Genomic DNA, 26,076 nt, shown 5'->3' with positions numbered 1-26,076 from the left:
GTAGCAACAATAATAGAGAAAAATAATAAATGTAATAATACCAATAATAATAGAGAAAAATAATAAATGTACCATATATTCTCGAGTATAAGCTGACCCAAATATAAGCCAACCAGGACCCTCACCCAAGTATAAGCCGAGGGGGGCTTTTTCAGTCTTAAAAAAAGGGCTGAAAAACTAGGCTTATACTCGAGTATATACAGTAGGTTATGATTTTACAAATTAAGCACCAAAACATCATGTTATAAAACAAATTTTACAGAAAAAGTAGTTCAATACGCAGTAATGCTATGTAGTAATTACTGTATTTAGGAATTTAGCACCAAAATATCACGATGTATTGAAAACATTGACTACAAAAATGCATTGGATAATCCAGAACGTTGGATAAGCGAGTGTTGGACAAATTAGACTCTACTGTATTTGGGTCGGCTTATACTCGAGTATATACGGTACATCACTTTTAGGATGCAGCAAAACCACAAAGGGGACATTAACCTGTACTAAATGATAGCTCTCGTTGTGCAAAAAACATCACACTGGTTGGCTTTGACTGAGATTTGTGCAGAGCCCACATTTAAATGAACGATTTTATGTCTGGATCCAATTGGGGCTGTTCATTATAGATAACTGAATTTAAAGAATTACCGTGTTTCCCCAAAAATAAGACAATGTCTTATATTAATTTTTGCTCCCAAAGATGCTCTAGGTCTTATTTTCAGGGGATGTCTTACTTTTCCATGAAGAATTCACATTTATTGTTGAACAAAAAAAATGAACATTTACAATAGTTGTCATCATAAACCAGCATAACCAGACAAACTGTGAATCCTATCAAGAATTTCTCGTTACTACCAATATTTCCATGTACAACACTTTGTGGTATGTACATTTACCGATCTTGCATGCTCTGGTGTTCTGTTCAGCAGGCATGCTTCGAAACAAACACTTTCCTAGGTCTTACTTTTGGGGGAGGCCTTATATTTAGCAATTCAGCAAAACCGGTCTTATTTTCTGGGGATGTCTTATTTTAAAGGAAACAGGGTAAATCTTTTAAAATTAGAAAATATTTTTAAAGGCCAGCATTCCATTGAATTATTCCCCTAAAGTGGAAACGTGAAAGATTGGATGCAAAATGGGGATTTCTTGCATTCTTTTGCTCCATGATTTGCAAAAGTTTGCTTCATATTTTGGGGTGGTACTAAGCTAGTTTTTTTTTTTTTTTGCCTTGGACACCTAGCCATTCAAAAGCAGATATCCCCCTTCTTCCCTCTTGTTTGGAGCAAGAAGAGAAAAACAGAGGTCGAGGGTCACAAGCCCTTAGCTTTTAGCCCCAGCGTGACCACAATCCCCCCCTTTTTCATTTCCCTAAAAAGAGGCCTGCAAGGATCACGTGTTTCTGGCCCTTCTGAGCCCTGTATTCTTTGGGAAAGAAAGAGGGAAGGCAGGGGGACGTGGGGCCAAGGGGTCGCCTTTGTTCCGGGGATTTCGCCCTTCCCCTGAAAGGCCCGAACTAAGCCTCCAGGCCTGAATGCCAGGCCAGGCTTCACAAAAAAACGAGGATCCAACCAAGGACATTTTGCACAGAAAGGTTTGGAAGCGGAAAGGGAAAACCAAAGGCGTCTTTTGAACAAGTTGGGTTTGGGAGAAACTCCAAAAGATGATGGTCAAGAGACATGTCCTCCAAGTGAGACGAAGCAGAATCAAACATACATTCTTCTTGTATTGTCGAAGGCTTTCATGGCCAGGATCACAGGGTGGTTGTATGTCTTTCGGGCTGTGTGGCCATGTTCCAGAAGTATTCCCTCCTGACGTTTCGCCCACATCTATGGCAGGCATTCTCAGAGGTTGTGAGGCATGGAGAAACTGGGCAAGGAAGATAAATATATATCTGTGGAGAGTCCAGGGTGTGACAAGAGTCCTTTGTCAATGTTTTGTCGAAGGCTTTCATGGCCGGGATCACAGGGTTGTTGTATGTCTTTCCGGCTGTGTGGCTATGTTCCAGAAGTATTCTCTCCTGACGTTTCGCCCACATCTATGGCAGGCATCCTCAGAGGTTGTGAGGCATGGATAAACTAGGCAAGGAAGATAAATATATATCTGTGGAGAGGCCAGGGTGTGACAAGAGTCCTTTGTCAATGTTTTGTCGAAGGCTTTCATGGCCGGGATCACAGGGTTGTTGTATGTCTTTCGGGCTGTGTGGCCATGTTCCAGAAGTATTCTCTCCTGACGTTTCGCCCACATCTATGGCAGGCATCCTCAGAGGTTGTGAGGCAGGATAAACTAGGCAAGGAAGATAAATATATATCTGTGGAGAATCCAGGGTGTGACAAGAGTCCTTTGTCAATGTGTTGTCGAAGGCTTTCATGGCCGGGATCACAGGGTTGTTTGTCTTTCGGGCTGTATGGCCATGTTCCAGAAGTATTCTCTCCTGACGTTTCGCCCACATCTATGGCAGGCATCCTCAGAGGTTGTGAGGCATGAATAAACTAGGCAAGGAAGATAAATATATATCTGTGGAGAGTCCAGGGTGTGACAAGAGTCCTTTGTCAATATGTTGTCGAAGGCTTTCATGGCCAGGATCACAGGGTTGTTGTATGTCTTTCGGGCCATGTTCCAGAAGTATTCTCTCCTGACGCTTAGCCCACATCTGTGGCATGCATCCTCAGAGGTTGTGAGGCATGGAGAAGCTGGGCAAGGAAGGTATATATCTGTGGAGGATCCAGGGTGTGACAAGAGTCCTTTGTTAGTTGGAAGCCAGTGTTAATGTTGCAATTAATCACCCTAATTAGCTCACACCCTGGACTCTCCACAGATATATATTTATCTTCCTTGCCCAGTTTCTCCATGCCCCATAACCTTTGAGGATGCCTGCCATAGATGTGGGCGAAACGTCAGGAGAGAATACTTCTGGAACATGGCCACACAGCCCGAAAGACATACAACAACCCATACATTCTTTTTCTTTACTCGTTCAGTCGTTTTCGACTCTTCGTGACCTCATGGACCAAACATACATACAAACCTATATAATGTGACCTACACACACACATATTGGAGAAACCCTGCTGATAATCAAGAGCCAAGTCATCCAAATGAGATCAAGCAGAATCAAACATACAGTAGAGTCTCACTTATCCAAGCCTCGCTTATCCAAGGTTCTGGATTATCCAAGGCATTTTTGTAGTCAATGTTTCCAATATATCGTGATATTTTGGTGCTAAATTTGTAAATACAGTAATTACAACATAACATTGCTAAGTATTGAACTACTTTTTCTGTTAAATTTGTTGCCTAACATGATGTTTTGGTGCTTAATTTGTAAAATCATAACCTAATTTGATGTTTAATAGGCTTTTCCTTAATCCCTCCTTATTATCCAAGATATTCGCTTATCCAAGGTTCTGCTGGCCAGTTTATGTTGGTTAAGTGAGACTTTACTGTATATTTAATTCTGTTTCATCTTATTTGGATGTTTCTATGTTTGTTTGATGTAGTATCTATCTCGTTTGGATAACTTGGCTCTTGGTGATTAGTAAGGTTTCTCCAAATGAGATAAAACAAAATCAAACATACATAGAGTAGAGTCTCACTTATCCAACACTTGGTTATCCAACATTCTGGATTATCCAACACATTTTTGTAGTCAATATTTTCAATATATAGTGATATTTTGGTGCTAAATTTGTAAATACAGTAATTACAGCATAACATTACTGCGTATTGAACTACTTTTTCTGTCAAATTTGTTGTATAACATGTTTTAGTGCTTAATTTGTAAAATCATAATCTAATTTGATTTTTAATAGGCTTTTCCTTAATCCCTCCTTATTATCCAACATATTCGCTTATCCAACGTTCTGCTGGCCTGGATAAGTGACACTCTACTGTATATTTAATTCTGCTTCATCTTATTTGGATGTTTCTATGTTTCTTTCATACAGTTTCTATCTCGCTTGGATAACCTGGCTCTTGGTGAGTAGTGAGGTTTCTCCAAATGAGATAAAGCAAAATCAAACATACATACAGTAGAGTCTCACTTATCCAACATAAACGGGCCGGCAGAACGTTGGATAAGCGAATATGTTGGATAATAAGGAGGCATTAAGGAAAAACCTATTAAACATCAAATTAGTTTATGATTTTACAAATTAAGCACCAAAACATCATGTTATACAATAAATTTGACAGAAAAAGTAGTTCAATAGGCAGTAATGCTATGTAGTAATTACTGTATTTACGAATTTAGCACCAAAATATCACGATATATTGAAAACATTGACTACAAAAATGCGTTGGATAATCCAGAATGTTGGATAAGCGAGGCTTGGATAAGTGAGACTCTACTGTACATATGTTGAGTTTTATGCATATAAATCAGGCATGGGCAAACTTTGGCCCTCCGGGGTTTTTGGACTTCAACTCCCACCATTCCTAACAGCCAGTAGGAATTCTAACAGTGTAGAAGGGGGCTAATTGTTGTCTTCAAGAGAATATTTTTTAAGTGGCATATAATCATCAACAAAGAATTCCCCCAGGCAGAAAGCAGGCAGGCTTTGAAGCTGCAAGGCTATTCAGTGCTAATCAAGTTGGCCAACTGCAACATTCACACTTGCCTCAAACAGACTAGTTCTTTCTCCCACCCTGGAAATTATTCCACAGATATATAAACCCCACTTGCCTAGTTTCCAACAGACCTCACAACCTCTGAGGATGCCTGCCGTAGATGTGGGCGAAACTTCAGGAGGGAATGCTTCTGGAGTATGGCTATATAGCCCGGAAAACTCACAGCAACCCATCATAATTATCAATGCAAAAAAAAAAAAAGGCAGCAAAGGGAAATGTGCTTCAAAGCCTTGCAAAAACCAAACATGCAGCAGAGGGGAGAATTGCATGCATTGGAATGCAGCAGTGCAATGGGGAAAGAGACCTCTTTTTGCAAAACAGTTTGCAAGACATAAATTTCCCCCCAATTTGCAAAGCATGTCCTTGCAAAGATGCAGTCAATGGAGATTGGCTCCTTCTGGGCAAATGGGACATAATCAATTATGCTAATTGCAATGGGGGGGGGGTGGGTGTTGAAGCGGATGTGCCTCCTCCTCCCTCCCTTTTTGGGGGCTGGTTAATCCGAAGGGGACGCCCAATTGGGGCGTCACGTGGGACCTTCTTCGCGCCACTTTCGTAAATCTCATTTTTCCCTCCTCGCCCAGCCAGCCTTTCGCCCGGGACTTCAAAGGTAACGCGTTTCTCTCTCTCTCTCTGCCAAAAAAGGAGCCATTTCTTCCCAATGACAAACTTTATTATTCCTCCTGCCTCCAAGTCTTAAGGGCCACCGCTTTGGGTTTCTGTCTTTCTCCTCTTTGGCTTTTGTTGGGAATGGAGTGATCTCTTTCTTCTTTAGGAGGAACTGGAGGGGGGGGGGGAGATTTGGGGTGCAAGGCCCACCTGCAAAGAGTGGGACCAGGGCCCATGGGTGGCTCTGCGCTGCCTTGGAACCCAGTTTGGATGGTGAGTGCATTCAACTGCTTTAGGTGGTTCCAAACTTCACTGCAGCTTTGGCCTAAATCTAGATCTACCTTGCCATATAGTATCCAGATTATCTGCTTTGAACTGGGTTATATAGCAGTGTAGACTCAGACAATCCGGTTCAAAGCAGGTAATGTGGATTACGTTTTCATAATACGAATTCTATGACAGGGTATATCCAGTCTAGGGCCTTTTTTACACGGCTGTATAAAATACAGGTTATGTGCTTTAAACCGGGTTATCTGGCAGTGTAGACTCGGATAATCCGGATTATATGGCAGAGGAGATCCAGCCTAAGGCCCTTCTACACGGCTGTAGAAAATCCAGATCCCACTGCCAGATAATCCATTTCAAAGTATTGTAATATGATATAATACTGATCATACAATATAATAATATTAATTATATATTATATTTTGCATCTAATATTACAATATATTGATATAGTACAATATAGTAATTTATTGTCAATATTGTACTATGCTAATAATATAATGTATGTAAATTTAATTTGTAAGACGCTCTGAGTCTCCTTCTGGGTGAGAAGGGCGGCATATAAATGTAACAAATAAATAAATAAGATAAATAAATAAAGTAGATAATCTGGATTGTATACAGCCGTGTAGAAGGGACCTTAGTCTGGCTCTCCCCTGCCATATAATCCAGATTATCTGAGTCTATACTGCCAGATAATGTCAAAGTACAGTAGAGTCTCACTTATCCAACACTCGCTTATCCAACGTTCTGGATTATCCAACGCATTTTTGTAGTCAATGTTTTCAATACATCGTGATATTTTGGTGCTAAATTCATAAATACAGTAATTACTACATAGCATTACTGCGTATTGAACTACTTTTTCTGCCAAATTTGTTGTCTAACATGATGTTTTGGTGCTTCATTTGTAAAATCATATCCTAATTTGGTGTTTAATAGGCTTCTCCTTAAACTCTCCTCATTATCCAACATATTCGCTTATCCAACGTTCTGCCGGCCCGTTTATGTTGGATAAGTGAGACTCTACTGTAGATAGACTCAGATAATCCGGATAATACCAAAAACATGGCAAAGTACGTCCATCCTATGGCCCCTTCTACATGGCTGTATAACTTCCATATTACCTGCTTTGAACTGGACTGTCTGGCAGTGTAGACTCAGGTAATCCGGATTATATGACAGGGTAGATCCAGAATATGGCCCCCTTCTACACGGCTATATAAAATCCAGATGTTCTGCTTTGAACTGGATTATCTGGCAGTGTAGACTCAGGTAATCCGGATTATATGACAGGGTAGATCCAGAATATGGTCCCCTTCTACACGGCTATATAAAATCCAGATGTTCTGCTTTGAACTGGATTATCTGGCAGTGTAGACTCAGGTAGTCCGGATTATATGACAGGGTAGATCCAGAATATGGCCTTCTACACGGCTATATAAAATCCAGATGTTTTGCTTTGAACTGGATTATCTGGCAGTATAGACTCATAATCCAGTTCAGAGCACACAGTGTGGATTATCTGCATTGACTTTTGGCAGAGTAGATTCAGCCTAAGACAGAGCAGGCCCAAGGAAATTGGGGAAGGGGCAAAAGGGGCTTCCTATGGGTCTGGGATGGTTTAGGAAAAACAAAACACTCCCCAAACCCTTATGTCCTTCCTGCTTGTTTCCAAACTCTTGCAAAAAGAAAAGAAAAACTTGAGGATTGAGTTGGAAAAACAAAACGCTCCCCAAACCCTTATTTGGGTATTTCTTTCCTGCTTGTTTCCAAACTCTTGCAAAAAAAGAGAGAAAAACTTGAGGATTGAGTTTCCATCCCCAAAACTTTCACCTGAGATGCAGCTTGGGCTTGGGTTGCAAAAAAGTCTCTCCTAAGATCCATGGCCTTCCTTTTCGGGCTCTGCAGCGCGTGCATTGCTTTCCCTTTGTCTTTGGGGAACCCAGTTTGGGCAAGGGAGAGAGTTGCGCGCTTTCTGCAAGGCCAGCTTCTTTTGTGGCTTTGTAATCTTTTGGTGGGGATGGGGATACTCTTATACATTAGGGATGGGGAGGAAGGTGACAAGAAGAGGAAGAAGGTCTTTATTTTTTGCGCTCTCCTCCTCCTCCTCATGCCCAAATGCAATCCCTTTTTGGCACATTTTGCAAAAGGCTGCCTTGGGTTGGAGAGCAATTGCGCACAAGGAGAAGCGAAGCGCGTGCGCTTTTTCCTCGGGCGCGCCATGTTGCGCGCGGGGCAGGCTGGGTTTTGTAGTTCTCCTTGCACACCCCCTCCCTCCCTTTCCACACCACGCGTTGGGAAGGAAGAGAAAGAGGAGGAGGAGGCGCTGCTGCGTTTGCCCGGGACACGAGGAGACGGGGACGCACACCATGTTTCTTGCGCTCCAACCGGCTTCTCTCTTCCCTACTTTGCGTCGCCCTTTTTTTTGGATAGCTTTGGGAAAGGAAAGTGGGTAAGTAAGGCGCCTTTTGCAAGGGAAGCTTTGGCAAACTTTGCAAAGAAAAGGGAGACAAACAAGGGGGTGAAAGGACGGCGCGTTGTTGGAGACAAAGAAGGGCTCCTTCGGGATGCGCCTCCATCCTAATAGCTCTTCCCTTGTTTCCTCTTCTCCATTCCTTTCACTTTAGGAAGAACCAGAAACCTTTAATTCCCTCTTCTTTCCCCCTAATCAGTGCATTTAAATCTTCTCTTTGCAAAGAAAGACTCGAGAAAGAGTTGCTTTTCTTCTCTCCCGTTTCTGTGCGCCTTTTACGCACGGCCAAGTTTGGAGAGCTTGCAAGGTTCCTGTTTAGTATCTTCCCCTCTTTTGTTGTTGTTGTTTCCCCCCTCTTTTTGGTTGGGTTGAGTGTCCCATGCTTTCCCCCTAATCAGTGCATTCAAATCTTCTCTTTGCAAAGAAAGACTCGAGAAAGAGTTGCTTTTCTTCTCTCCCATTTCTGTGCGCCTTCCAAGTTTGGAGAGCTTGCAAGGTTTCTGTTTAGTATCCTATCCTCTTTTGTTGTTCTTTCCCCCTTCTTTTTGTTGTTTCCCCCTCTTTTTGGTTGGGTTGAGTGTCCCTTACTTTCCCCCTAATCAGTGCATTTAAATCTTCTCTTTACAAAGAAAGAGTTGCTTTTCTTCTCCCATTTCTGTGCGCCTTTTACGCACGGCCAAGTTTGGAGAGCTTGCAAGGTTTCTGTTTAGTATCTTCCCCTCTTTTGTTGTTGTTTCCCCCTTCTTTTTGTTGTTTCCCCCTCTTTTTGGTTGGGTTGAGTGTCCCTTGCTTGCCAGTTCCCCTTCCCTCCGAAACTCCCTCCCGTGGCCTTGCTTTGCGTGGGTTCAGTAAGAGTTCAGGAGTGAGAGCGCGCCTTTGGAGACGTCTTGGGGAGACCCTCTTTGGGGGACTTTTAGGATAGGAAACACCGTTTGTTACAATCGGAAAAGTGGTTTGGCGTCTTCTAAGGACCACGAGGGACTCTTCCCACGGCGTGGCTTGCGTGGGAAGAGTTAAAAAAGGGGAGGGGGGTTAGAGAAAGGATTGAGGTCGAAGCTTGGCGCGTTTTTGCCGCTTTGAATGGAGGACTCGTTTTCCCACAATGCCTCCGTGGATGAGAAAGAAAGAAAGAAAGAAGAACCTTTAATCCCAGCACGAGGGACAAGGGGTGGGTGGGGGTGGGTGGGAGGAAGAGCGGGGGCGCGCTCCCGCCTGCGCGTGCCCGTCCCCTTCCAACTGCTTGCACGTGGTGACCCAAAGTGGCATTGCCTAAAGAAAGGGACCCATCAAGCTCCAACATAGAGTATCCATCACATTCTAAGGAACCAGATTGGGAAGGAAGTTACTTTTATTTTTATTTTTATTAATTATAATTAATCTAAAGATAGGGACCCATCAAGGTCCAACATAGGAACCAGACTGGGAAAGAAGTTACTTTTATTTTAATTAATTATAATTAATCTAAAGAAAGGGACCCATCAAGGTCCAACATAGAGTATCACATTCTAAGGAACCAGATTGGGAAAGAAGTTGCTTTTATTAGTTATTAGTTGCCACAACTACTGCATTTTATCACACTCCACTCTTATTGTGATTGACCTCTGTAATGAGATCTTTAATTCCCTCTTGTAGAGTCTGCTGAATTTTATCTTACAGTTTGTATGTTATGTTCAGACTCTTAAGGTTATAATGTTTTGAGGTTGATGTTTTATGCTGGTTTGTATGTTTATACTATTTTACCTGTTTTACATTGGTTCAATTATGCTGTGTTTTATTGTATGTTGAAACTGGACTTGTGAGCCGCCCCGAGTCCCCTCTGGGGAGATGGGGATATAAAAATAAAGTTATTATTTTATTATTTTAATTTCAATTAATTATAATTAATCTAAAGAAAGGGACCCATCAAGGTCCAACATACAGTATCTCATTCTAAGGAACCAGATTGGGGAAGAAGTTACTTTTATTCTTTTAATTTAATTTAATTAATTAAAATTAATTTTAATAATATTAATATTTAAATAATATTTAAATATTTTAATTTTAGTAATTGATAGGAAATATTTTAATTTAAATAATAAATATGAATATTTTAATCCAAATAATAATAATAAAACTTTATTTATACCCTGCCACCATCTCCCAGAGGGACTCGGGCGGCTTATAAAGGTGGAAACATACACAATACAAACATTGCAGAAACAATAACAGCCAGCATAAATATCTCACTTCACAAAATCCTCCTGGTTAAAAATCAGTAAAACACAGCAATAGCTGCAGGTATAAAACAACAATAGTCTATCTCAATCATGTAAAGTGATTGGTGAAATCTATGGGTCTTCACATATATTCATTAAGTATATGGTTGAAGGCTTGCCGAAAAAAACCATGTCTTCACAGAAGCACATTTGGGGGTGAAAGGGAGTGTCCATGTTGGCTTTCTTTCTTGTTTTCGGTGCCCTTTCCCCTCTGTTTGGACTTTTAAACGCTAAACAAAACAAAACAATTGTATGTTTTGGAAAACTGTTAACTTTTCCCCACTTGATGTTAAAACAATACAATTGTATGTTTTAGGGAAATTGTAACTTCCTTTTGTTACCTTGATTTTTGCAACTCTGGTAGGAGTGTTATTTATTTATGTTTGAAAGTGCAAGAGTAACTTACAGATGGTGATGAGAAAGTGCTTTTTGCAGGGGAAGGCATAGTAATTTAATAATAATTATTATTATAATTAAACATTAAAGCACTTGTTTTAATGTTTACAAAGCTCAGTTGGTGCAAGACTTTTGATATGTTTTAATAGTTGAAAGACTATTTCATTGATATGTATATTTTTTACAGTTTCATAATATTGTGTTTTACTGATATTATTACAGTAGAGTCTCACTTATCCAACATAAATGGGCTGGCAGAACATTGGATAAGCGAATATGTTGGATAATAAGGAGGGATTAAGGAAAAGCCTATTACACATCAAATTAGGTTATGATTTTACAAATTAAACACCAAAACATCATGTTACACAATAAATTTGAGAGAAAAAGTAGTTCAATATGCAGTAATGCTATGTAGTAATTACTGTATTTACGAATTTAGCACCAAAATATCATGATGTATTGAAAACATTGACTACAAAAATGCGTTGGATAATCCAGAATGTTGGATAAGCGAGTGTTGGATAAGTGATACTCTACTGTATTTGAATCTGGCATTAAATTATTGCCATAGTTTGTAAGCCGTCCTGAGCCCCCCTTTGGAGGTGATAAGGGTGGGGTATAAGTACAATAAATAAATACACCCACACCCATATTTTTTCTATATGACCCCTATTATTATTATTTATTTGTTATATGCTTGTAACACAAAGTGTTATATAGAGGGAGCAAGCTTGTTTTCTGCTTCCCTGGAGACTAGGATGCAATGGAACAACGGCTTCAAACTACAGGAAAGGAGATTCCACCTGAACATCAGGAAGAACTTCCTCACTGTGGGAGCTGTTCAGCAGTGGAACTCTCTGCCATGGAGTGTGACGGAGGCTCCTTCTTTGGAGGCTTTTAAGCAGAGGCTTAAATTACATAGGATAAAGATGAAAACATGATCCAGATAGAACATCAATTTAAAATTCATAGTTCAGAATTGGTTGTTTGGGCCTGCTGGAAGAGATGGGGTTTTATTATGTCTTAAATGTTTACCATGCAGTCGTCCCCAGTCCCCATAAACAATTTCTTTATTCCTCCTTCAGAGGATGTTTTCTCACTCTTCAGATGTGGGAAGTAGATGCATATAATTTGATATAAGTTAGATGAAAAGATCTCAGAAGGACACTTTTAATCATATTAGTGACTAAAAAAAAGTTTTTTTGGAGGGTGGAAATCTTTTTGCACCCACTGCATAGAGTTCCCTTATGAACACAGTGCATGTTTCTGAATTTTAGAGCCAAGTAGAAGCCAGCAAAATGTAATTTTCTTTTGAGAAACGGCAGGATCTATTTGTTGTCATTGTTAGAGCCAAGTAGAATCCAATATGATTTATCTATGTATATCACTAATAATAATAATACCTTACATACTCAAGTATAAGCCAACCCATCTGTCAGGGGTGCTTTGAATGCGATTTCCTGCTTCTTGGCAGGGGGTTGGACTGGATGACCCATGAGGCCTCTTCCAACTCTACAATTCTATGATTCTATGAACCCGAATATAAGCCGAGGCAGATAATTTTACCACAAAAAAACTGGGAAAACATTGACTCCAATATAAGCCAAGGGTGGTAAATTTCAGAAATAAAAATAGATACCAATAAAATTACATTCATTGAGGTATCAGTAGGTTAAAGGTTTTTGAATATTTACATAAAGCTCAAATTTAAGATAAGACTGTCCAACTCTGATCAAATCATTCTTCTCATCTTCTTCAGTGTAAATGTGCTTATGTATCCTTTTAATAATAATAGAGTAAAATAATACATGTAATAATAATAATAATAAATACAGGAAAATAATCCATGTAATAATAAATAGAGTAAAATAATAAATGCAATAATAATAAAAAGATCAGAGTGAAATAATGAATGTATTAATACTAATAATAAAATAGAGTAAAATAAATGTAATAGTAGCAACAATAATAGAGAAAAATAATAAATGTAATAATACCAATAATAATAGAGAAAAATAATAAATGTACCATATATTCTCGAGTATAAGCTGACCTAAATATAAACCAACCAGGACCCTCACCCGAGTATAAGCCGAGGAGGGCTTTTTCAGTCTTAAAAAAAGGGCTGAAAAACTAGGCTTATACTCGAGTATATACAGTAATAATAACTTTATTCTAATACCCTGCCACCATCTCCCCGAAGGGACTTATTGTGGCTTACATATGGGACAAAAAGGCCAAACAGACCTAAAAGCAAACAATAGTAAAACTAAACCACCACTATAATAAAATAAGAACGTCGTAAAATACAACAATCCATATAAAACACAAATAAAACATAAAGAGATTGGATAGCAGCATTGAAGCTCTAGCAGCAAGGTTTTGTCATTGTTGTTAAAACAAGTCTAGGATGGTGTAGGAAAAGTGTATGGGGTAGGATTAATCCTGGCCTCATCTTACATTCCTCCCCCCCCCCCCCAATGCAAATGAAAAATAAAGCAGATGGTCCACTCAGCTTAGAAAAACACCCTGCTCTCCTTAGCTGAAAGCAAATCATGGGGGTGGAGTGACCATTGGGTATGCTTTTGGGATATCTGTGAAGTCTTGGGTGCAAAGAAAAGCACAGGTTGCGTTGTGAACAAACTGCTTAAATCTTAAATTGGGGAGGCCTGAGAGAAGGTCAGCCTTGCCATTTGCCTCCAGCATTCTTCACTTTGGTCCTCTTTGAAGAGTTAAAGTGAATCCCAGTGGCGTTTCCAAGTTGCTAAGGTTCCAAAATCTAAAACTATGGCTGGATCCAAAAGACTTAAATTGTAAATCAGAAAGTGGTGTTATAACCTCCTCTTCACCCTATGTCAGGGGTGCAAATTTTAGGGGTGAGGCTCTGTTTTGTTGCCTAATTTGTGTTCTAGCCTCTCCTATGTCATTAGGGTTGAGTCTTTTGTTATGTAAAGTCCATATGGAGATTCACGTTCCCTCAATTTATCCTAAGCAGAGATGTTAATATAATCCAGGCTGTAATTTTAAATGGCTCTTTTGTTAGATAGGAGCCCCGGTGGCACAGTGTGTTAAAGCACTGAGCTGCTGAACTTGCAGACCAAAAGGTCCCAGGTTCAAATCCCGGGAGCAGAGTGAGCGCCCGCTGTTAGCTCCAGCTTCTGCCAACCTAGCAGTTCGAAAACATGCCAATGTGAGTAGATCAATAGGTACTGCTCCGGCGGGAAGATAAGGGCGCTCCATGCAGTCATGCCAGTGGCCACATGACCTTGGAGGTGTCTACGGACAACGCCGGCTCTTCGGCTTAGAAATGGAGATGAGCACCAGCCCCCAGAGTCAGACATGACTGGACTTAATGTCAGGGGAAACCTTTACCTTTGTTAGATGCCAGTCCTCCTAGTGCATCACACATTTTTGACATCTAATCGGAATGAGCTATTAGCCGTTTGATGAATTATTCTCATTTACTGATAACAATGGATAGAGGTTAAGAAAGAAGGCAATGGACAAGGGAGGAAAGAGGTGGGACTGAAGTTGGAAAAAAAACCCCAAACTTCCCAAACTGGGAAGCTGTTTTTGTTTTTCAAGTTGTGGCCTTAAAGGAAGTGTGCCATATAAAGATGGGGGAAAGTGTTCCTTCTAGATAATTCTGAACTACAATTCCCATCAGGCCTCACCCAGGGATGTGTTTGGGGGGAAGTGATGGAAATGGAGCATTTGGAGAGCTGCAGGTGCCTCTCAGTGCCATGAAACGCTTAACTGTCCATTTCCAGCATATACTTTTGGGAAAGCTGACTCCACAACTGGTTAAGGGAAGCTAGTTTTAAGTAATTTTTATATTGTACTGAAGAATTTGAAGTATTTATTTATTTATTTGCTATATTTATATACTGTCTTTTTCACCCTTAGGAGTACTCAAGGCAGCTTACAACATATTACAGTAGAGTCTCACTTATCCAACACTCGCTTATCCAACGTTCTGGATTATCCAACGTATTTTTGTAGTCAATGTTTTCAATACATTGTGATATTTTGGTGCTGAATTCATAAATACAGTAATTACTACACAGCATTACTGTGTATTGAACTACTTTTTCTGTCAAATTTGTTGTATAACGTGATGTTTTGGTGTTTAACTTGTAAAATTATAACCTAATTTGATGTTTAATAGGCTTTTCCTTAATCTCTCCTTATTATCCAACATATTCGCTTATCCTGCTGGCCCGTTTACGTTGGATACGTGAGACTCTACTGTATTGGCAAAAATTCAGTGCCACCATAAATACAGATATTTTTTTTAAAGAATCATAACTAGACACTAAACATATAGCTATAAATGAAAATAATTAAAACCATTAAGAATATGCATACACAATATTGAAATATAAGACAAAGCATTAAAACATCCTAATATGAGTAGATCAATAGGTACTGCTCCGGTGGGAAGGTAACGGCGCTCCATGCAGTCATGTCTATGGCCACATGACCTTGGAGGTGCCTACGGACAACGCCGGCTCTTCAGCTTAGAAATGGAGATGAGCACCAACCCCCAGAGTCGGACATGACTGGACTTATTGCCAGGGGGAAACCTTTATTTATTTATTTATTTATTTATTTATTTATTATTTACTACATTTATATCTCGCCCTTCTCACTCCGAAGGGGACTCAGAGCGGCTTACAAATTAAATTTACATACAATATTATATTAGCATAGTACAATACTGGCAATAAATTACTATATTGTACTATATCAATATATTGTAATATTAGTAATAAGGTAAAGGTTTCCCCTGACGTTAAGTCCAGTCATGTCTGACTCGGGGTTGGTGCTCATCTCCATTTCTAAGCCAAAGAGCCAGCGTTGTCCGTAGACACCTCCAAGGTCATGTGGCCAATGGCATGACTGCATGGGGCACCGTTACCTTCCTGCCGGAGCGGTACCTATTTATCTGCTTACATTTGCATGTTTTCGAACTGCTAGGTTGGCAGGAGCTGTATTAGTAATATTACATATAAAATATAATAATATCTCTTTACCTAATATAAATATTAAAATCACATGATCCAAAAGGAGCACCTGGTGGCGCAGTGTGTTAAACCCTTGTGCCAGTAGACTGCTGACTTGAAGGTTGCTGGTTCGAATCCAACCTAGGGATAGCGTGGATGAGCTCCCTCTGTCAGCTCCAGCTCCATGCGGGGACATGAGAGAAGCCTCCCACAAGGATGGTAAAAGATCACACACTCGGGCATCCCCTGGGCAACATCCTTGCAGACGGCCAATTCTCTTACACCAGAAGCGACTTGTAGTTTATCAAGTCACTCCTGAAACGAAAAAAAAAAGATCCAAAAATCATTCAAAATTGTCATTGCACATATTTCCTTAATTATTCTTTGTACTGCATTACTGTGTGTCGTTGTCTTACTATGATTTAATTCTGACCCGTTCCCATTATTTTTGTCTCCTCCCCTCTTGTTTCAGCAGGTACTTTGTGAACCAGAGAAGCATCGGTCCTCAGAGTAAGTTTTCACAGAAGGATGGAATGGACAGACCAAGGCCTTTCTTTGCCTGGTGCTTCTGGGGGGAAAGCCATCGGGGTGCAAAAGTGCTTATAGTGCAGGTAGTGTGTTGGCATCTACTGCAGTGTTGGCACTTCCGTGCCACGATGGCGATGCGCGTCAGGTGCAACTGTGCCATCTTGGCAGGCTCCTGGCCTTTCTTATCCCGACTCCTTCGAAACAGCTTCCTGTGCTAAGGTGCATCTAGTGCAGTTAGTGAAGTAGCTTAGAATCTACTGCCCTGAATGCTCCTTCTGGCATAGGAGGCCGGAGCCGAACCACAGGTCGCAAAGCAGAATCTGCGAAAAGGCTACAAGGATCTCCTTTGGTGCTTGAAGTACAGTAGAGTTTCACTTATCCAAGCTAAACGGGCCGGCAGAACCTTGGATAAGCGAATGTCTTGGATAATAAGGAGGGATTAAGGAGAAGCCTATTAAACATCAAATTAGGTTATGATTTTACAAATTAAGCGCCAAACCATCATGTTATGCAACAAATTTGACAGAAAAAGTAGTTCAATACACAGTAATGTTACGTTGTAATTACAATATAGTCTCACTTATCCAAGCCTCTGGATTATCCAAGCCATTTTTGTAGTCAATGTTTTCAATTTATCGTGATATTTTGGTACTAAATTCATAAATACAGTAATTACAACATAACATTACTGTGTATTGAACTACTTTTTCTGTCAAATTTGTTGTATAACATGTTTTGGTGCTTAATTTGTAAAATCATAACCTAATTTGATGTTTTAGGGGCCCCTGGTGGCACAGTGTGTTAAAGCGCTGAGCTGCTGAACTTGCGGACCAAAAGGTCCCAGGTTCAAATTCCGGGAGCGGAATGAGCGCCCGCTGTTAGCCCCAGCTTCTGCCAACCTAGCAGTTCGAAAACATGCAAATGTGAGTAAATCAATAGGTACCGTTCCGGCGGGAAGGTAAGGGTGCTCCATGCAGTCATGCCAGCCACATGACCTTGGAGGTGTCTACGGACAACGCCGGCTCTTCGGCTTAGAAAGGGAGATGAGTACCAACCCCCAGAGTCGGACACAACTGGACTTAACGTCAGGGGAAACCTTTACATTTATCTTAATTTGATGTTTAATAGGCTTTTACTTAATCCCTCCTTATTATCCAAGATATTTGCTTATCCAAACTTCTGCTGGCCCGTTTAGCTTGGATGAGACTACTGTACTGTATTTACAAATTTAGCACCAAAATATGATATATTGAAAACATTGACTACAAAAATGCCTTGGATAATCCAGATCCTTGGATAAGTGAGTCTTGGATAAGTGCCGGGCTGTGGCACAGGCTGGTGAGCAACCAGCTGCAACAAGTCACTCTGACCAAGAGGTCATGAGTTCGAGGCCAGCTCGGAGCCCCGTGTTTGTCTTGTCTTTGTTCTATGTTAAGGCACTGAATATTTGCCTTATATGTGTAATGTGATCCGCCCTGAGTCCCCTTCGGGGTGAGAAGGGCGGAATATAAATACTGTAAATAAATAAAATAAATAAGTGAGACTCTACTGTATTAAGGAAAGATGTTTACATTGCTCAGGATTTATTTCTCGGAAGAGGTACAGATCGGTCCCGTTCCAAATGGGCTCGGTGTGCCGTCAAGATCCCTATCCTCGTCGAGATCCCTATCCTCGCAGTGTCAAAGTGCTCATAGTGCAGGTAGTTAATGCACCCAAATCTACTGTAATGTGGGCACTTACAGTACTGCCGGATCCAGAGCATCCTATTTGGCGTTTTCCTGGCGTAAATGAGAGGGCTTTTTGGGGGGACTGGGAGGTGAGGCAATCCGTCCTGCAGCGTAGCGGCTGGGACAGACAGACCTTTGTGCTGATCTACAGTCCGTTTTGCAGGTTTGCATCCCAGCTTGCTGTCCGTCGCTGTGCAAATCCATGCAAAACTGACTGTGGTGGTAGTTGTGAGCGGTAAAGGATGATGCCCTTTACAGGAAGGAAGGAAAGAAGGAAGGGGCTGGGATGCGGGGAAAGGCCTTGATTCCCGCCGCTTGATTCCCGAAGGCCTTTGGAGGAGGAACTGACTTCTCCCTGGGTTGGGATTTGTTGCATTACTTGTGGGTTCCCTGAACAGTATTGCACTTGTCCCGGCCTGTGGAGGAGGAGCGGAGACCTTCGCCACCAAGAACAACAAAGGGGCGGCCGGTGCATTAAGGTTAAGGGGCGGTGGTTTCCCTTGTGTTTTGCTGTTGTCGGGTGGATCACGATGCAATTTTGATTAGATTAGCAGGACGAAAATTGCACGGTATCCATCTGTAAACCGCAGGACCTTCGTGGCTGACAAAGCTCTTGTCAGTACTTTCGGAGAAGGGAGGCAGGGAGGAAGCCTTTAGGAACGACCTGACCTGCTCAGTGGGGGAGAGCCACCGAAACACTTTTGACGGGGAAAAGGAATTTGTATGCATTGTAATATTGCATATTTGTTGCTGTCAATAAATAAATAAAATAAAAATTAAATCTGTTTTGCTATTTGGGAGGGATGCGTTTCCAACATGCTCTTTTTAGTCTTTCCTCAAAAAAATGGTCCACCAAGGTTATGATTTACAACAGTGATTCCCAAAGTGGGCACCACTGCCCCCTGGTGCGCACTGCAGCGAACCAGTGGGGCGGTGATGGCACCTATTAGGACACGGGCCGGGCCTCTTCCCAAGTGCCAGAGACCGGGCTGAGCACCTGAGGTGCCTGTTAGGACTCATGGGGTGGAGCTAGATGAGTGGGTGTGGCTTCTTCCCAAGAGCCCGAGACAGGGCTGAGCCTCTATACCTCTCCTGAAGCTCTTGTTTGGACACAGGGCGGAGCTAGGGAAGGGGGGTGGGACCTTCCAAGAGCCCGAGACAGGGCTGAGCCTCTACCTCTCCTGAGAGGCCTTGTAGAACAAAAGGGCGGGGCTAGAGGCAAGAGCGTGAGACAGGGCTGAGCCTCTATACCTCTCCTGAGAGGCCTTTTAGGACTAAAGGGTGGGGCCTCTTCACAAGAGCCTCTGTATACCTCCCCTGAGGCGCTTGTTGGAATACAGGGGCGGGGTATAGAGGTTCAGCCCCATCAGGCACTCCTCTAGTCCGACCCCTTGTGTCCTGACAGGTGCTGCAGGACAAGGATAGAAGCTCAGCCCTGCCTCAGAGCTCGTAATTCCGCCCATCTCAGTCCTGGCCGCCCATTTGTGGCCCCGCCCACCTCCCCTTCTCGGCCCTGCATCTTGGACTAGGGGAGAGGCTCAACTCCGCCCTCTTGAACAGGAGCCACACCCACCCCTGTAAGCCATGCCCCCTTGCCAGGGGGCACTGAGTACAGTAGAGTCTCACTTATCCAAGTTAAATGGGCCGGCAGAAGCTTGGATAAGCGAATATCTTGGATAATGAGGGATTAAGGAAAAGCCTATTAAACATCAAAATAGGTTATGATTTTACAAATTAAGCACCAAAACATGTTACACAACAAATTTGGCAGAAAAAGTAATTAAATGCGCAGTAATGTTATGTTGTAATTGTATATACGAATTTAGCACCAAAATATCACGATATATTGAAAACATTGACTACAAAAATGGCTTGGATTATCACAAGGCTTGGATAAGTGAGACTACTGTAATATTTTTTTCTGGAAAGGGGGCGGCAGGCCAAATAAGTTTGGGGACCACTGATTTACAAGAACCACCAGCCATTCAATGTATCGTGGGCTTGATAAGGACAAGAGTCTACCGAACACCTGTTGCTGCAATCTCAAATTGTTATATTTTTGGTGATTCTGTATGCATTCTGAACGTTGCAAGTAAAGTTTCTTAACATTCGTTACGGGTCAACACAATGCTTAAAACTTGGAAGTGCTGCTCACGGGTGGCTTTTTGTCCATTGTTTTGGCAGTCATTTTCTGCAATGTTTCTAAGGAGGTTTTTGGTGTGCCAACATAACAAGTAGAATTGAGACATTGGAGATACTTAGTCTTGTGGTTAGACCAGGCATGTGCAAACTTCGGACCTGCCGTTATTTTGGACTCCAACTCCCACAATTCCTAATAGCCTCAGGCCCCTTCATTTTCCCCCTCAGCCGCTTAAGTGAGGAGTTGGAAGTCCAAAACACTGAAGTTTGCCCATGCCTGAGCTAGACACTTTCAGATTCTCTAGGTTACCTTTTCCAACACCTGGAAATCTCCGTTCCATATTGGTTTCCAAATTACAGCAGTTGTGCTTTTAGGATCTTCCTGGCAAAATCTACACTGCTCCTTTCTGAAACCAGAGTATGACTTGCCCAAAGTCGGTCTGGATTTCCTGGTTGGAAAGAGATTTGAACCCTGGTCAGTCCTAGTTCAAGATATAAATAAGACATTCCACAGCAGTGGTTCCTAACCTTTTTTTGACCAGGGACTGCTTTCTACCGTTTCCAAAAGTTACAAATAAGTCTTTGGTCAACTTTAGATTTGGGTTATTTGCAGTGCTGATTCAGAACATGGCATTGGATAGACCACATCAGCTCTAGTTTCTGATGCAGAACATATGCCATCTAATAGTCGCCATCTGCTTAACCACAGAAAACCATATTTAATCTAGAGCTGATGTGGTCTACCCAATGCAAGTTTCTGAATCGGCACCCCAAATGACCCCAGAAACAGGTCTAAAAATGGCTCCAAGGCACTTTCACACTTGTTGCATCTTTCATGGGTATTTAGCCTCTGTTCCTCTGCACTATAAGAGGGTTTTGCCAGACCAGCTGCAACGGTGAGGCCGCAGAACATATGTTGGTTCTTAGGGAGCACTGATGGTTCACAGACTGATTGGGGACCACAGTTGTAGAGATTCCAGATTTTTTTAAAAGTCCAAGAATGTTATAGCTCAGCCGTCAGGATCCGGCCCTCCACAGACGAGTGGGACTCGGGCTGATTTGGATTTTGAGCCTCTTAGGTTTGGATCAGAGCCCAGTGACTGCAGGTGCCTGAAGTTGTGCTTTCAGAGAAACAACTAATTGGGGAACATTCCGACGTTAACCTACCACTTCATTTGAAGCTCTCCAAGTTTAGGTGGAATCTCTTGATCCTTATCTATTTGTGTCCTAAGGCTCTGGAGGAGCAGGAAACAACATTTCCAAATTATTCCTGATCTTGCAGTTGTATAAATATAATAGGGTTTGCCAAGTACAAGGGATACCGAATTTTGCCCTCGGCAAACATGGCAGGCCTGAAAGCACCATAAATAATTGTGACATCTCGAAGATGGATGTATTTTGTCAGATGTGGATGGGCTGCTGCAATTGTGCTGTATTTAAAATATGGTTGTGTTGCCTTCCTACGTGTTCGTTTCCGAACCTTTGATCTGTGTCCCTCCAGACACTAAAGCTTTGTTGGAATCTCTTAATCTGAACCCACCAAAATTAACTTTGCTATTTGGCAAAGTTTCGGCCTGAAGATTTATTATATGGACCAGCATAGGTACCCGGCGATGCCCAGGTTAGGTCTTTTGTAATTCTTATTTTTTAGAATAAAAGTCAACCCTTGCTATTGTTTTCACTTGTGAATGGTCTCATTCGGATTCGGGCGAACTACAACTCCAAATACAGTGTGTCAATTCACCCCAAAATCCATACAAACCAATTTAGATACATACATGCAAACTTTGACTTTTATTATATGTATAGATCAGGCATGGGCAAACCTCGCCCCTCCAGGTGTTTTGGACTTCAACTCCCACAATTCTAACAGCCTACCAGATAGATAGATTGGCATTCAAACATGCTTTCCTCCCTTCCTGCCACATGATGGCGAACTGCTTCCAAAGAACAAAATCCCATTTGAATTCAATATAGTGTTGCATCCAGGGCAGAAAATCAGATGGAATTGTATTTTTAGTTGTGGGATAGATTGACAAGGCATGGGCAGAGTTCCATTTGAAGGAGTGAGTGGAAAAAATAATGAGGCTTCCCTAAAATCATTTGAAAATGGATCAATCACAAAGTTTGCTTTCTTAATTAAGTAATTGGGTTGCTGTGAGTTTTCCGGGCTGTCTGGCCATGTTTCAGAAGCATTCTCTCCTGATGTTCCGCCCACATCTAGGGCAGGCATCCTCAGAGGTTGTGAGGTCTGATGGAAACTAGTCAAGTGGGGTTTATATACCTGTGGAATAATGTCCAGGATGGGAGAAAGAACTCTTGATTGTTTGAGGCAAGTGTGAATGTTTCAATTGGTTAGCTTGATTAGCATTGAATGGCCTGGCAGCTTCAAAGCCTGGCTGCTTCCTGCCTGAGGGAATCCTTTGTTGGGAGGTGTCAGCTAGCCATGATTGTTTTTTGACTGGAACTCCCCTGTTTTTAGAGTATTGTTCTTTATTTATTGTCCTTATTTTAGAGTTTTTGAAAAAAAACAACCAGTATTTCCGGCCATGAAAGCCTTTGACAACAAATTAAATAATGTGCTTATTTATCCTTTTAATAATAATAGAGTAAAGTAATAAATGCATTAATAATAATAAAAAATAGAGTAAAATAAATCTAATAGTAACAACAATAATAGAGAAAAAAATTAATGTAATAATACCAATTATAATAGAGAAAAATAATAAATGTACCATATATTTTCGAGTATAAGCTGATCCAAATATAAGCCAACCAGGACCCTCACCTGAGTATAAGCCGAGGGGGACTTTTTCAGTCTTAAAAAAAGGGCTGAAAAACTAGGCTTATACTCGAGTATACACAGTAAATTTACATACAAACTACAAATCCCAGCATTCTGGCCAATTATTCTCAAGCCTAGTGCAATTGTGGGATTTTCTCCAAAGTGCCATTCATTTCTCTGTCTGCCTACAAGCAAGCTCTTTGGCCAAACATTGCTGGAAATCAGCTGCTTTTACTGATCTGGTTTGTTTCCTTCCTTTTTTTTTTAACTCAAAGGCTATAATTTACATTTTCCCATAATCCCCTCCTTGTCATTAGGGAGCCTAAAATTCCCAGCAAGGAGTCGGCGTGTATAATGATGCATCTTTATGTTGCAAAACCACGGCAGCCAAAAATCATTCCACTTCGAAGAGAAAGAGTAAAACAGTCGGAGCTCTTCTTCTCTTTCTTCCTGCGGCTTTCTTATTTAATAGCAACATCTATCCTTTCCCAAATTAGAGAAAAGGGCCTTGTATATTCTAATTAATTGTTAGCCTTGGAAGGTCTCCGATTGCAATAATAATAATGATAAAGTGAGATTGGTTCTTCTTGTTCAGATTGGGTAATAAGATGGAGGCGTCTACACTGAATAATTAATGCAGTTTGATACCGCTTTAACTGCCCTGGCTCGATGTTATGGATTTCTGGGAGTTGTAGTTTGGTGAGGCCACAGCACTCTATAGGGCTTGCAAAACTACTCCTTCCCATGCTTATCGCAGTTAAAGTCGTGCCAAACTGCATTAACTTTATAGTGTTAGATGAACTCCTGCTTGAAAAAATTTGGAAAAGTTTAATTTTTTTTCTGAAAGGTATATAGATACATCCTGCAGTATGCATTAATCCCACTATATAGGTACACCCTATGCATTTATTCCGCTATATAGATGCAGCCTATGCATTTTTGGTATATAGATTCAGCCTGTGCATTAATTCTATTATATAGATGCAGTCTATGCATTCATTTTGCTATATAGATATACCCTATGCGTTAATTCTGCTATATAGATGGACCTTATGCATTAATCCCACTATATAGATACACCCTATGCATTAATCCCTTTATATAGATATACCCTATGCATTAATCCTGCTATATAGATGTACCCTATGCATTAATTTTGCTATATAGATGCACCCTGTACATTAACCTGGCTATATAGATATACCCTATGCATTAACCTCGTTATATAGATACACCCTATGTATTAATCCCACTATATAGATGCACCCTATGCATTAATCCCACTATATAGATGCACCCTATGCATTAATCCTGCTATATAGAAACACCCTATGTATTAATTCCACTATATAGATACACCCTATGCATTAATCTCACTACATAGATACACCCTATGCATTAATCTTACTGTATAGATATACCCTATGCACTAATTCCACTATACAGATACACCCTATGCATTAATCCCACTATATAGATAACGCCCTATGCATTAACTCTGTTATATAGATACACTCTATGCACTAATTCCACTATATAGGTGCACAATGTGCATTAATCCCACTGTATAGATGCACCATATGCATTAATTTTGCTATATAGGTGCACACTATGCGTTAATCCCACTGTATAGATGCACCATATGCATTAATTTTGCTATATAGATGCACACTATACACTAATCCCACTATATAGATACATCCTATGCATTAATCCCACTATATAGATACACCCTATGCATTAATCCCGCTGTATAGATATACCCAATGCACTAATTCCACTATATAGGTGCACCATGTGCATTAATCCCACTGTATAGATACACTATATGCATGAATCCCACTAAAGTGGTCTCAAACTGCATAAATTTCACTGTGCAGATGTACGCCGAGTGACCGAAACCTTGAATTTTAAAAGCGGTTGTAATCATTCGTCCATCTTTCCCAGGCCGATGTTGACATTTTACTTTGATGTCCCAGAATTAAATGTTAAGTGATTCCTGTTCCAAATACGGCATTTGCCATTCTTTCCCGTGAGTGCTTCTCATTTGTTTAGTCGTGTTAAAAATAAAACCGTGTCCAGAGAAACGGGGCCAGGGGTCGCATATTAGCCTTTTTTGGGAGCTATTTTCAAAATAGCAAAGTCTTATTCACGATATTGTTATTATTAATATTACTATTAGCCAGAAGAGGCAAGATATATGCCATTTGTACAATTTGTGTCTCGAAAGCAATGCCACAAGATGAAAATATTTCACTGGCCGTTTTGCTGAGATATCTTTAGATTAGAAACACAAATACAGTAGAGTCTCACTTATCCAAGCCTCGCTTATCCAAGTTTCTGGATTATCCAAGCCATTTTTGTAGTCAATGATTTCAATATATCGTGATATTTTGGTGCTAAATTTGTAAATACAGTAATTACAACATAACATTACTGCGTATTGAACTACTTTTTCTGTCAAATTTGGAGAGCAAAATGGGATATAAATAAACAAGATCATCATCATCATCATATAATGTATAATCCTATTATTCAATCCTATAATATTATTTAATTTATGGGATTAATAATTTAATGCTATAATATATAATTTATAGGAATAATTATTTAATCCTATAAAATATAATCCTATATTATATAATCCTATAATATATAATCCTACACTATATAGTCCTATAATGTACAATCTTATAATGTACTACTATACTATATAATCCTGTAATATACAATCCCATTATATATAATCCTACAATATATAATCCTACACTATATAGTCCTATAATGTACAATTTTATAATGTACTCCTATACTATATAATCCTATAATATACAATCCTATAATATATAATCCTACACTATATAGTCCTATAATGTATAATCTTCTAATGTACGCCTATACTATATAATCCTATAATATACAATCCCATTATATATAATCCTACACTATATAGTCCTATAATGTACAATCTTATAATTTACTCCTACACTATATAATCCTATAATATACTCTGCCATCTAATCTAAATCTAATCTAAATTCTATTCTAATTATTATATTCTAATTATTATATTCTAATTATTATATTCTAATTCTATTCTAATTCTATTCTAAATTCTATTCTAATTCTTAATTCTAAATCCATAATAAAAGCAAAACCCCATATGTGTGTATGTGGCATGAGTATCCACTCACACAGACAGCCTCCAGCCTCCACAAACAGGCTCTAGTTCCCAGGGTTA

The 26,076-nt window shown here is 40.4% G+C and overlaps 6 non-coding genes across 6 annotated transcripts; 5 read left to right on the top strand and 1 right to left on the bottom strand.

The window, feature by feature from the left end:
* The first annotated feature begins 16,239 nt into the window (after positions 1-16,239).
* Positions 16,240-16,315, top strand: mir106 (microRNA mir-106). The gene has a single exon (NR_163042.1). It is a non-coding gene; the product is annotated as a microRNA mir-106 (primary transcript).
* Positions 16,316-16,382: 67 nt separating this feature from the next.
* Positions 16,383-16,474, top strand: mir18b (microRNA mir-18b). Its single transcript, NR_129891.1, has one exon. It is a non-coding gene; the product is annotated as a microRNA mir-18b (primary transcript).
* A 1,380-nt stretch (positions 16,475-17,854) lies between these two features.
* Positions 17,855-17,937, top strand: mir20b (microRNA mir-20b). The gene has a single exon (NR_129919.1). It is a non-coding gene; the product is annotated as a microRNA mir-20b (primary transcript).
* Positions 17,938-18,052: 115 nt separating this feature from the next.
* On the bottom strand, positions 18,053-18,136 carry mir19c (microRNA mir-19c). The gene has a single exon (NR_163039.1). It is a non-coding gene; the product is annotated as a microRNA mir-19c (primary transcript).
* Positions 18,137-18,248: 112 nt separating this feature from the next.
* Positions 18,249-18,347, top strand: mir92a-2 (microRNA mir-92a-2). The gene has a single exon (NR_129991.1). It is a non-coding gene; the product is annotated as a microRNA mir-92a-2 (primary transcript).
* Positions 18,348-18,410: 63 nt separating this feature from the next.
* mir363 (microRNA mir-363) lies at positions 18,411-18,509 on the top strand. Its single transcript, NR_129964.1, has one exon. It is a non-coding gene; the product is annotated as a microRNA mir-363 (primary transcript).
* The last annotated feature ends 7,567 nt before the right edge of the window (positions 18,510-26,076 follow it).

Source organism: Anolis carolinensis, unplaced genomic scaffold, assembly GCF_035594765.1.
Source record: "Anolis carolinensis isolate JA03-04 unplaced genomic scaffold, rAnoCar3.1.pri scaffold_12, whole genome shotgun sequence".
In the NCBI taxonomy this organism is placed as follows: Eukaryota; Metazoa; Chordata; class Lepidosauria; order Squamata; family Dactyloidae; genus Anolis; species Anolis carolinensis.
Note: the sequence above shows the minus strand (reverse complement) of the source record. Positions and strands in the feature narration are given on the sequence as shown.